A 12,449-nucleotide genomic window follows, 5' to 3' on the forward strand; every position below is an offset into this window, starting at 1 on the left:
CTAGAGTGCAAAAAGTTTTTTTAGATAGAAATAGATTGATTTTTTTTTTAAACAGACTGCAACAATTAACATTTTGTCAGAACATATAGTAAATTATTTTGTTTAGTTGTCAGTTCATCCAAACAAACAATCATGATTCTCTATTTATCAAGAGTCGTACAGCTCTATTACATTATATTACTGGTTTTACTGTATTTTGATCAAATAAATGCAGGCTTGGTGAGCATAAGAAACTGCTTTAAAATCGTAAACAATCGGTAACACTTTACATTAAGGTTTCATTTGTTAAATTTAGATAACTACATTAGTTTACATGAATTAACAATACTTATACAGCATTTAGCCTATTAATCTTAGTTAATGCTAATTTCTACATTTACTAATACAATTTTAAAATCAAAAGTTGTATCTGTTAGCAGTAGAATGCACTGTGAACTAACACAAACAAACAATGATCATTTGTATTTTTATTCAATAACATTGACAACGGTTAATAGATGCTGTAACTATACATTGCTCATTATGTCTATTACTTCCTTGCGAATTCTTTTTTACAAGCTAATGTTAACAAACAAGGCCTTATTTTAAAATGTTACCAAAAAAAAGCATAACTGACGCCAGTCTTTTGGAAGGGTAGTGTGTACATGTATAGTTGTTGTGAGACAATGCTTGTTTGTGCTGCACAGTTAAATTTGTTTTAACCTTATCTTCTGTTTATCTCTGATCTTGTAGGAGGAGGACGTAATGAGATCAGTCTGAACCTCGTTTACCAGTTTTGATTCATACCAGGCCCTGCTGTCTTGACCGAATTACAAACGCAAGTAAGTTTAAACACTCCACTTACTATTAACCAATAATTCCAGAATTACCATGTAACCCACCCAGATTCACCCAGACTGATTTATGCCTGCGAGGGCTGCTGATTTGTGTGTCGAGGTCATCAGTAGGCCAAGGGGCTGCCTGCCAAATTACTTTGAAGCCGCTCTGGTTTGCTCTGTTAATGATCTGTCATTTTAAATGGTTCACGCGTGAGAATTCATCTCACATACCTCACCAGCAGCAATTCCCTCACTGGCTATTTCCATTCACAGCATGGTGAGACCGCATTATGCCTCCTAATGACTTGTGTGAGGTCTGGCGGTTTACAATGAAAGTAGAGGTGCCTGAGATTAGTTCTGTATTGATTTTGCCTTAAGAAGATAAGATACACTAACATGTTTAAAGAGAGTTTAATCCTAAATAACCAAGGCTTGTCTATTCATTTTTAATGGTAATAGTTTCTCTAAAAGCAGTCATTACCAATTAACCTAGTCTAGACAAACAGGTGCTTTGTTTATAATTGATAAGAGATTCATAAACTTAATCAGACTAAACAAAACACTTTATAACATTATAATCACTAAATCACATTATAAGCTGACTGGCCACGCACAATATTTCTCATGTTTGATGTGAATGCTGATTATGCAATCATACATTCATGATCAGTTCAGCTGTTGTGGACCTTCTGTCTGAAGTAAATGCTTTTTTTGTTGTTTCTCCAGGGATATCATATGTGTGAGTGGATTTCTCTTTGTTATACAAAACTTTTTGATCATTATAAAGCCAGCTGGTGATGTTTCCAGTTGAGGGATTACGGTTCAAGGAACAAAAACAACTAGAATATTTTGCATAACAACATAGAAGATTTTACAAAAATACATTGTTATTTAAATTGGGTTAAAAACTGGTAACCAGTATTTTGTTCTGATAACTTTTCATGAAAACATAGACCAAATAAATTTTCTCAGTAAACTTTCAGAATTACTGTACACTTCCTGACATAGCACAATGTGTACTCTGTAAAAAGAAAAACCTCTGTAAAAACCTTTAATTGTGGTGTTAAAACAACAGGTTTTTTTAAAGAAATGAATGCTCTTTATTTAACAAAACCACATAATAATGTTAGAAAAGTTTTCAAACAAATGCTGTTCTTTTCAACTTTATTCATCAAAAAATCCTGTGAAATGTTAATAATAAGAAACGTTTCCTGAGCACCAAATCAGCATATTAGAATGATTTCTGAAGGACCAAATTCAGCTTTGCTATCACAAGAATAAATTGCATTTCAAAATATATTCAAATAGAAAACAGTTAGGCCTGCCTGGTTTCACAGACAGGGTTTAGATTAAGGATTAGACATTAGTTAAAATAGGACCTTTAAGTAGCTTTTTTTAAACATGCCTGAAAAAAAAAGACAAATCTTGAGACAAAACACTGGCACACATGTACAAACATATTAACAGCATTATGTTATTTAATGTTTGATATTTAAAAAGTGGTTATGTTTAACTTTCTATATTTTTGTATAGGTGTGTGTGTGCGTGCTTGTGTGCGTGCTTGTGTTTAATGTATTTGTAAACATTTTAAGGAACACTTGATATTAATGCAATTAATGTTGTTGAAATATTCCAATTTTCTGTGACCTAATCTAAAGTAAGAACTATTTACTCCTAATAACCCACTGGTTTAAAATACCGTACATCGCTTATATGGATAATAAGTTGTTAACAAAGCATAAAAACATTGTCTAACTCTTTATATATGAGCTAATAATTAAACAAAAATATTTGGTCACACTTTAGTTTAGTATCCGATTCTCATTATTAACTACGACTTTTGCCTCAATAAACTCCTAATTACTGCTTATTAATAGTTAGTAAGGTAGTTGTTAAGTTTAGGTATTGGGTAAGATTAAGGGAAGTAGAATATGGTCATGCAGAATAAGGCAATAATATGTGCTTTATAAGTACTAATAAACAGCCAATATACTAGTAAGTAACCGGTAATAACAGGTAAGTAACAGGACAAGTAATATGCATCTAGTTAATAGTGAGAATTGGACCCTAAACTAAAGTGTTACATAATATTTGTGTTACTTACAGTGGCAATGTATGAAGAACTCACTTTGTATATAGCCTAACAATGGAGAGACTATAATATATAAACTATGAATTAACTGTTAACTACTAGTTTGCAAATGAGTTGTAAGTACATTATTACTGTATACTTATTATAAAACGTTACCCATTCATCTACACACAATCTGACCACCAACCGCATATTTCAGTCACCATTTTATTTTTTACATCAACTGTCACATAATAGTGGAAGGATGCATCTATGCTGCATTAAAAAAAAAAGATCAGATAAAGGTATCTCAGTAGAAAGGATGTGACCTTTTGGATTCAGATTTGCCTTGGTACTGTTCATATCATGGCTGCTGAGGCAGCATTTTTAATCTTTTGGATGCAGCCAACATGACTGCAACACAAAGGCTGTCATGTCCGTACACACGGTGTGAGGCACACACTGCCAACTTGTTTTTACAGGCTCTGAGATCACCTGGATTTGTGTGTGAGAGGAATGTAACACATGGTTAAGTGCGGTGGACCATTCATTACTTATTTTACAACTTGAATCACATTTTATTTCCTATTGCTTTCCACAGGGCTGTACAGGCCATGAAATCAAGCAAGATTTTCCATCCCCATAAAACAAATCGCTGCCTTCTGCAATCATCTGCTTTCTAACAGCCAGCGCTGAGATAGCCTTTAGCACAACTTGTTGCGCAATAAAGTCGCTTGTGATTCTTTCTGACAGCTAACGACAGACACTTAGTTTGAGACCACATGTGGAGCTAGTAGCTCATGCAGAGCGTTTCACTGGGCTCTAAAAGATACAGTCTTTTACTGGCCCTGCGTTTTGTCTTTGACTGTAATTTCTTTTTCGTAAATGTATTAATGGTGTACGTCTCAATTAAATGGAAGCCTGGCAAGTCTTCAGATCAATTCACCCCCTCAGCAATCATGAACGTGGCACTAGTGACAGACACAAGCTGTATACCTAATTATTTTGTTTTACTGCTATTCTTCTGTAAAGGCAATAGTGCTATTACCCACTTTTAATTAAGGTCCTCTTTTCATCTGTATTGCGGATTCAGGAAATGCTATGCCTCCAATCTCATTGTACTGAGAACTTGATATGAGTTTATACAGGGTTATACAGAGCAATAAGGAGGGCCCCATGGTCTCCTGTAATATATTGAACATTGCTTTTGCGCATTCAGATCTTGAATACATAACCCAGGTAAAGGTACATAGTCGTGGAAGTATTATTAATTATTGTATTAAAGTATTAAAGAATTATTGAATAAAAGTGTTAATTTCTTTAAAAAAAAATGTTACATAGAGCACACGGGTAGCAGTACGATATGGCTGGATATCAGTGTGTAAGGGATAATGTACATTCAGCCGGTTGTTATCTCAGAATAAATCCCGACAGGGTGATCAGGACCCTGACGTGAAGCAGAGGGGTCATGCATCAGCCTGAAGGGGTTTATTCTGAGATAACAACCGGATGTACATTATCCCGCTTATTACATGGCTACTTGCTACATAAGTAAATAATTAGACACGAAATATTGATCTGAGTTGAAATATTTTATTAGGTCTTTAAACGCAAAGCTTCTGCTGAGTGAGCAGATGGTAGCGCGGCAAGTTCAAACTAGACAGATATTTAAGGAATATATATACATTTATTATGTTTCTACCATGTTTGGCAACAGTTCTTCTAACCCTAATTGATAGAGTGTGTAGCTTTTCATTTCTTAAACAACCATAGGAAGACGCATCATGTATTCCAGGACGCCATATTCCAGGATGACAATGTCAAGATTCATCAGGCTCAAACTGTGAAAGAATGGTTGGGAAGGGGGCATGAAGAATCATTTTCACACATGAATTAGCACCTCTGAATCCAGACCTTAAATTAATTGAAAGTAGTTGTAGGCCTAGATATAGTAGATATGCCCTATATGTGATATAGATATATGATATAAGTAGATATATGGAAGCAGTATGCAGATCATTATTTTGTTGGCTTTTTTTTTTAGTATTACCATATAACACTCCAGACATGAGTTGAGAGCCCAATGGTAGGACAGCATGGCCTTTATCTCAGTGGGATCCACAACAGGGGGTCTACTCACACTTTAACATCTTACACATTGTGACATTTGTGGCTCTATTGCTATTTGCTAATTTATTTTAAAAGAAAGACAGTAAATTAACTTTAAATAGCCATGCAGCTATAAACGCCAAATAAGCCTCTACGTTCCTGTGAAGCATTATAGCCACATTCTGCATTCGTCATCTTAAAATTTCTGTAAGCTTTTGCATTTTAAACATTTTCATGTAATGAATAGTTGCATAGTTGCTTCTGATTTATTGATAATTTGTTTCCTAAGAATGTTGAATAAATAAAGACAGTGCAAATGTTAACGTTATAGGGTGTGAGTCACAAGTATGTGAATGAGGTTATGCAGGCTGAAGAATCCCCCTAGGGACGGGGGGAGGGTATAACTCACATTTGTGGCAGTTTAATTTGGTTAGTCAGTGTGAAAGCATCTGTGTATGATAGTGATGGGGTCTTCGTATTAGAACTCCACATTTCTGTCAGAAACAATATGTCTTTGTTCGACTGCAAGTAGCAACAAAAACTACAGTGATAATATAGCCCGCCTGCTGTAGTTCTGTAGCCTGGCCAAGACATCAGCTCAGCCATTGTTTAATAACCAAGATACACGACAACATATAGAATATAAAAATGTACTGTGCCTCATTTATGCTTAACTATTTCTATATGCTTAACTTTTTTTTTTTTTTTTTTTTTTGCAAGGATGTTGTCATTTTCTAGAGTATTTTACATTCACAATGTGTTATTCCATTAGTTAAAGGTTGTTGTTTTTGAAAAACAAAAATGCATACACATCTAAATGAAGTGCTTGCTTAGAAGAAAAATCATTGTGGGTCTATTGCCATCTCTCTCTACGGTAGTTTGCGAGTTATAGTGAAATAAAGTCTGACGAAGCTGCGGTGCAGACAATAATATAACCGTTTTTTTACAAGACAAGTATTTAACATTGTGTCAAGTGCAGTACACACTTGTAAATACAAAACTATGCAGAAATGAATTGTCCTTCATTTATTTTAAAAAAACTTAATATAAAATATAGAGTATTAGATGTGTGCCATATTGTGCATGTTGATTTTATTTAACTGAATAATTTAGTACATATAAAAAATAATAATATTAGCATAATACTTTATGCATTTTTTTTTATTATTTAAGCAAATGCATTACAGAAAATAAGATATAGTCCTTGACATAACAGAATGTTGCAGTGGAACAGAAATAATAATCCACAATGGTAAAAAAAAAAGGCATTTTACTCCATAGCTGTTCTATAAAATACAGTAATACCTAGGCTATATGTTAAGCCTGGTCTATAATCATATGCATAAAGCAGGACTAAGGCATTTTCACTCATGTGATCAGAGACATCAGGTAGATTAATTTTTTTGCTGAGTTTAATTTCTATGCTGCACTTTAATTTTACACACTGGACCTGTGTGACCTTTCTATGGAAGCTTGTTCCCGCCACAGAATAAAACATTTTAAAAGATAATTGCGACTTTTTATCTAACAATTGCGAGTTAACATATAAAGATATAAAATCAGAATTGCCTGATACAAAGTCACAATTGCAAGATATAAACTCACAATTGCGTGTTATAAAGTCCAAATTAAGGAAAAAAAGGCTGACTTTTTTCCTCCGAATTGCGAGTTGATATCTCACAATTCTGACTTTACAACACAATTTCGACTTTATATCATGCAATTCTGACTTTATAACTAGCAATTGCGACTTTATATCATGTAACTAAGAAAAAAAGTCCGAATTGTGAGATTAAAAGTCGCAATTACATTTTTTCTTTTTTATTCTGTGGCGGAAACAAGCTTCCATAGCTTTCAAATGGCTCCAGTGGTGTGTAACTTGTGCAATGAACAGACACAGAAAACTGGCCAACGGAAATAGGGGGTGATCATGGCAGCACCCACTGGCTGTTCAAGAAACCAACTTGTGTAGCTACACAGTGCTAATCAGAGACATGGTCAAACTGTTCTAAAACAGGAACAGACATGCTTAAAGAACAGTGGGAAAGTTCTGTTAGTGGTTTTGTGCACATGTTGTGGTTCATCCCAAACTCAGATGAAAGTAAGTGGAGGTTTTATAAACCAACCAGAACTGTGCAGCCCATCTGTCTTTAGCTCCACAGCTTTCTGTGAACTTCAACCACTTGCTATTTCTGCTGCAATCAAACGGTTTTCTTTTCTTTCTTTTTTACACTTTTTATTGTTTCTTTTGTTGTTATTGTTGTTGCATCTTCTCAGAGGCTTGATTAGCTCATTGTCACCTAACCCTGCCTCCAATTGAAATATTTTGGAGCATCCATTCGTTGAATGCATTTGAAAGTTTCATTAACATATCTAACTTGAAAGCCGATCTGATCCGTCTCCTGTGTTTCCGACGCATGAGGGCGTGTGGAGGCAGCTTGTCGCCCACCTCAGATAGTCAACAGACTGAGTAAAAAAGGGGCGGTGATGCGTTTCCCCTGGATCTTCATGCTGATGTGTTGATGATGATCTGTTATGTAAGCAGCCTTCATGTCATTGTGCTTCCTGTCAGCTAGAGTTTTACCCTCATTCTTTCACCCAGGCTTCTCAAACCGTTGATCAGCAGCTTGTAATATTTCATCCTCTAAAATAAAATTTTAAAAAAGAGAAAAGAATGGCAGGAATGTCTCAGAAGCATTCAAGGCTTTTAGGCGGCACTAGACTCTTTGCGTACAATGAATGAATTCATCATGAAATGAAAAGGACAGTTTCTGAGAGCGCTCCCTCTCAAAAATTGCCACACTCCAGCAAAATACAAATTGATTTATTCTCCACATTATAATAATCCCCCCCCCCATCCAGACCACTGAGGTTTTGGACTTGAAAGCTTCTCGAGGAAGCTCTTGCAGAAATTGTCTTTATGTTACATCAGATGACCGCAGACACTGCTTTTTATGTTGCTGTAATGTCTTCGGACGTATCATCTCCCCTCAGATTGGAATAAGCTTTGCAAGTCTGACAGGTTTTCCTCTTGCAATGGGTGTGTCATGTGGCAGCAGGCGTTCGGAAAACACAGTCTTGTCTTTCTTCATCTACATGACCACAAGCATTTTATATCAGGCCTCACTGGGCCTCTCTGTTGACTAAACCACAGTCAGTTTGCATATTGGCTGGGTCTGCTTTAGGAAAACACTCAGGTGGCAAGAACAAACTGTACTACCTCATGTTGTGTTTTCATGTTTTATGGGAACTTTCCATAGACATAATGATTTTTATCATTTACAAACTGTACATTCTGTCCCCTAACACTAATCCTACCCCTAAACCTACCCATCACAGAAAACTTTCTGCATTTTTACATATCAAAAAACATAACTTAGATGTATAAGCTGTTTTCCTCATGGGGACAAAAAATGTACCCAATTTTTTTGTCACCCATAATTTAGGGTTTACCAGGACACACACACACACACACACAAGGGGCCGTATCATACACCCGGCGCAAACAGCGTCAGGCTGTGTTTTATGCTATTTTCAGCCAGACGCAGTTATCCTTTTCACGTACTGCGCCACGTTGTTTAAATAGCAAATGCATCATGGCCGTGCTGGTCTGAAAACGAGGTGTGTTCAGGGCAGGTGCATTGTTGGGACGTTGCGATTTTGAGGCAACTGAAATAGACTGCGTCATTGACCAACTGAAATCTAAAGTCAATGGCGCAATATATTTTTGGTTATCTAAAGAGCGCGTTAGTAATGTGCGCCTATAGCCGGATCCACAACGCACGTACACTTTGTCCTGTAGATCAGTGGTTCGGTTCCCAACCTTTTTTTGTCTGAGACCCCCTTTTTCTCAAGAAAATATTTTAGGGCCCCCCTTCACATTTAATGATATCATCGCTCTTGTAAGCTTGCAGCAAGGATGACAAAATATGTTGTTTTCAAACAAACGGTATGCATATGCACAAATAATAGCCTATAATATTGAAAATACAATAACAAAAACATCAGTAGGCCCTTTGTAATTTAAAAACGTAAGCCTAGGAGAAGCCTATAAATTGGCCCTATTTGAAATGCAAAAACAAAAATATTCACACTGGTGTGTAGGTAAAAAAAAAAAGAAAGAATATAGGCTATTACTAAATGACTGTTGTCTGGGGCCTCAATACTTGCATGTTATTTGTGAGGGTTTATCAATGTGAGGCTTTATTTTTTACGTTTTTGGCGCTATAGCGAGCGATAATAAACTTGCGTTTATTAACAGAATCGTGCGTCTTTCGGAAGAACATTGTAGCCGGAACTACTTTTCTCTGTGTAAGTCTATGACGAGTCACGCAGGCACTGGGCTACCTACTCCGCAGCGGCAGCGATCCGAACCAGTGTAAAATAGTAAAAATGTAAACACCTATTATAGGTGTACCATAGTGGTTCAGGATAAGACAAAAACATGGATTGGAAAATGGATTCATGATGAACTCGTTCATTATATAAATTTTGTAAATTTTGAACAGAAAAAAGTTAAGGACTTTTATTTAATGCTCATTGCTCAAACCTTTCAAAATATGACGCGACCCCCCACAGAGCTCGCTGAGGCCCCCCTTGTGGGCCCCCCCCCCCCCCGGTGTTGGGAACCGATGCTGTAGATGGTCTGCTTACGTGCTTTTACCTCGCGTACGAGCAGATCCGTTTCCTCGCTAGAGAAGCGTTCAGTTTTTCCACTTGCAAATTAAACACCATGTAAATAGCGAATCCGCCATGCCGCGAACGCAACTGGCTTTTAAAGGGAATGGGAGATGAGACTCTGATTGGTTTTTTTTTGCACGTTACACCCAAAACACCCTCATTACTCATTAAGTGAATAAGGATAACCCTTTTAGACCATGAGCCGGGTACGCCGACCATTTTCCCCGTCGTTAAACTATCAAAAGTGGATTCGGACACACCCTAAGAGCACTTTAGACCATGCGCTTAGATCGTTAAAATAGAGCCCAGTGACTTTATTTTCACGCCCCTGAGCATAACGCTGAACTAAACACAAACTGTGATTGGTTGCTTTACATGACGGTCAAAAGTCCTCTTGGGGCGGTCCTTGGCCAATGAAAGCTGCTATGGAGTCCAGACCTTCTGCCGTCAGTCTGAAGGTCAGGCGATGAGACTAGCCAAACCTTGACCTCTTGGTGGCAAGTGAGACGTTTCAGAAAAAAAGCCTAAAACAAGAGTGCCAAATCCTATTTATGAAGAGCTGCCTTCCTTCAGAGTTCAGTTCCAATCCTGCTCCAACACACCTGCCTATAGTTATCAAGTGCTCTTAAAGATCTTAATTAGCTGGGTCAGGTGTATTTGATTAGGGTTGGAGCTGAACTTTGCAGGAAGGCAGATCTCTAGGAACAGGATTGGGCACCCCTGCCATAAAGCCTTTTTCAGCAGCTGCAAAGAAGAAATCAATGGAAAATGTCTCAGTAGTTCATAGCACATTTATTTATTTAGCTACCTGTGTTTGTTTTTTTAAACTAATATCATTCAATGAAATCTCTTTATACAGTATTTAGAAGTCTTGTTTGCTCAGGTGACCATACACTAATGGCTCTCATTGAACCTCCATTGCAGGGTCAATCATACTTGCCAGTTAGAAGCAAGTGCCCTTTGATTTCTGATCTCTGTTGTAAATGCAAGTGTAAATTGTTTTGTCAGCAGTGCCGTGAGACTGTATCTGTGCTATATTTCTGGACTAACAATCCAGGAAGCAATTAGCAATTGTTTGTTTTGAATTGTTTGTTGTTTTGAGTGGTCGCACATAACACTTCAGACATGAATTGAGAGCCAAGTGGTAGGACAGCATGGCCTTATCTCAGTGGGATGCCCTCAACGGGGGGTGTGCTCATATTTTAAAAGCTAATACCATGTGTCTACTTCAATTTGCAAGGTTTTTCCCTGAAAAAAAGGAAATTAGGTTCACATTGCTTAGCTGAAAATCAGGATGTTGCTAATAAACTGTATTTAATATGGTACATTCTTGTTACTCATTGAAGTAATTTGTTTGGGATGTTATAGCTTTTGAAAGTGTAATCAGGTAGTCCGTCTTGAGGAGCTCTGACAATCAAATTTGAGAACCAGAACCAGGGCTGCGTTTCCCAAAAGCATTGTAAGCCTGTAAGTTGATTGTAGAGACCATTGGTGGCAATTGTTCTACGATCAACTTAGGATTGCGATGCATTTGGGAAATGCAGCCCAGAACTTGTACAGTATGATAATGTTTTTTCTATAGCTTGGGGCAAGTCAGGGGCAAGTTGTCACACGTGTTTAATAGTTATTTTATTTATTTAAAGTTAAGTAATTTACAGTGTAATTTATATAAAGTTAGAATGTATTGATTAGTATTATTAGTTTTTGTTGGCTAAACAATGGTTTGATATTGTTATCTTTTACATATTTGTTTCATATCTGTTTGACTGCTTAAAGGGATGGTTCAACCAAAAATGAAAATTGTCATTATTTACTCACCCTCAAGTTGTTCCAAACCGTATGAGTTTCTTTCTTATGTTGAACACAAAAGAAGATATTTTGAAGAATGTTAGTTACCAGACAGTTGACGGTCACCATTGACTTCTATAGGAAAAAATAATAAAATGGAAGTCAACGGCTACTAGGGGTGGGAATCTCTAGGCACCTCACGATTCGATTCGATTACGATTCAGAGGGCTGCGATTCGATGCTAAATCGATTATCAGAATCTTTTTTTTGTGTGTGTGTGACTATAAATACTTTGCTTTAAAAGTAGAAAGTAATGACCCATAAAGAATTAACGTACAATATATTTTATTAACATTGCAAAGAACCAACAGGAAAATACATGTGTGTCTGAACTAGCAGGAGCATATTTGTAGTAAATTAATAATATAACAACGACCGGTAACGTTACAGCCGAGTGTTTTTCCTCCTCTGGCTGGAAACGTGTCATATGGCTTCTCATATGTGTCTTGTTTCCGAAATATTTTACTTTTACTCTACAAAGCTTACAACTAGTGTGGCTCTTGTCCAGCTCCTTTCCCCCTTCAACGTCAGAAGCCAAAATATTTCCACACGTCAGCTTTTAACGAGGAGGGTGTTTGGATTTGGCGCTCAGCCATCGCGTCCGCGTCTGTTACGTGCACGCCACAGACGGTCCGGCCACTGCACTTCCGCGCTTCAGAGTTCCGTCTTTCGCGTTCCGTCAATATTACGTTATTATAAATATATATCTAAATTTTTTTTTTTTTTTTGAAAATCGATTTTTGACAATTGTGAATCGATTCAGAATCGTCCACGTCCGCATCGCGATGCATCTAAGAATCGATTTTTTTCCCCCACCCCTAACGGCTACCGCCAACTATCTGGTTATCAACATTTTTCAAAATATCTGTCATATATGCGTAAATGATGACAACATTTTGGAGTGAACTATCCCTTTAAATTCG

General features: G+C 36.9%; 1 protein-coding gene across 2 annotated transcripts in view; it reads left to right on the forward strand.

The window, feature by feature from the left end:
- Positions 1-730: 730 nt before the first annotated feature.
- The window catches only part of mid2 (midline 2), a 117,368-nt gene continuing 105,649 nt past the window's right edge, over positions 731-12,449 (forward strand). The window contains exon 1 of one of the 2 annotated variants that reach the window (XM_056240307.1): positions 731-821. The gene's annotated coding sequence lies outside the window, so the exon portion shown is untranslated. The remainder of the gene's footprint in view (positions 822-12,449) is intronic. The other variant, XM_056240306.1, reaches the window with a different exon arrangement.

Source organism: Rhinichthys klamathensis, unplaced genomic scaffold (genome assembly GCF_029890125.1).
Source record: "Rhinichthys klamathensis goyatoka isolate OS25496 unplaced genomic scaffold, OSU_Roscu_1.1 h1tg000591l_1, whole genome shotgun sequence".
Taxonomy (NCBI): Eukaryota; Metazoa; Chordata; class Actinopteri; order Cypriniformes; family Leuciscidae; genus Rhinichthys; species Rhinichthys klamathensis.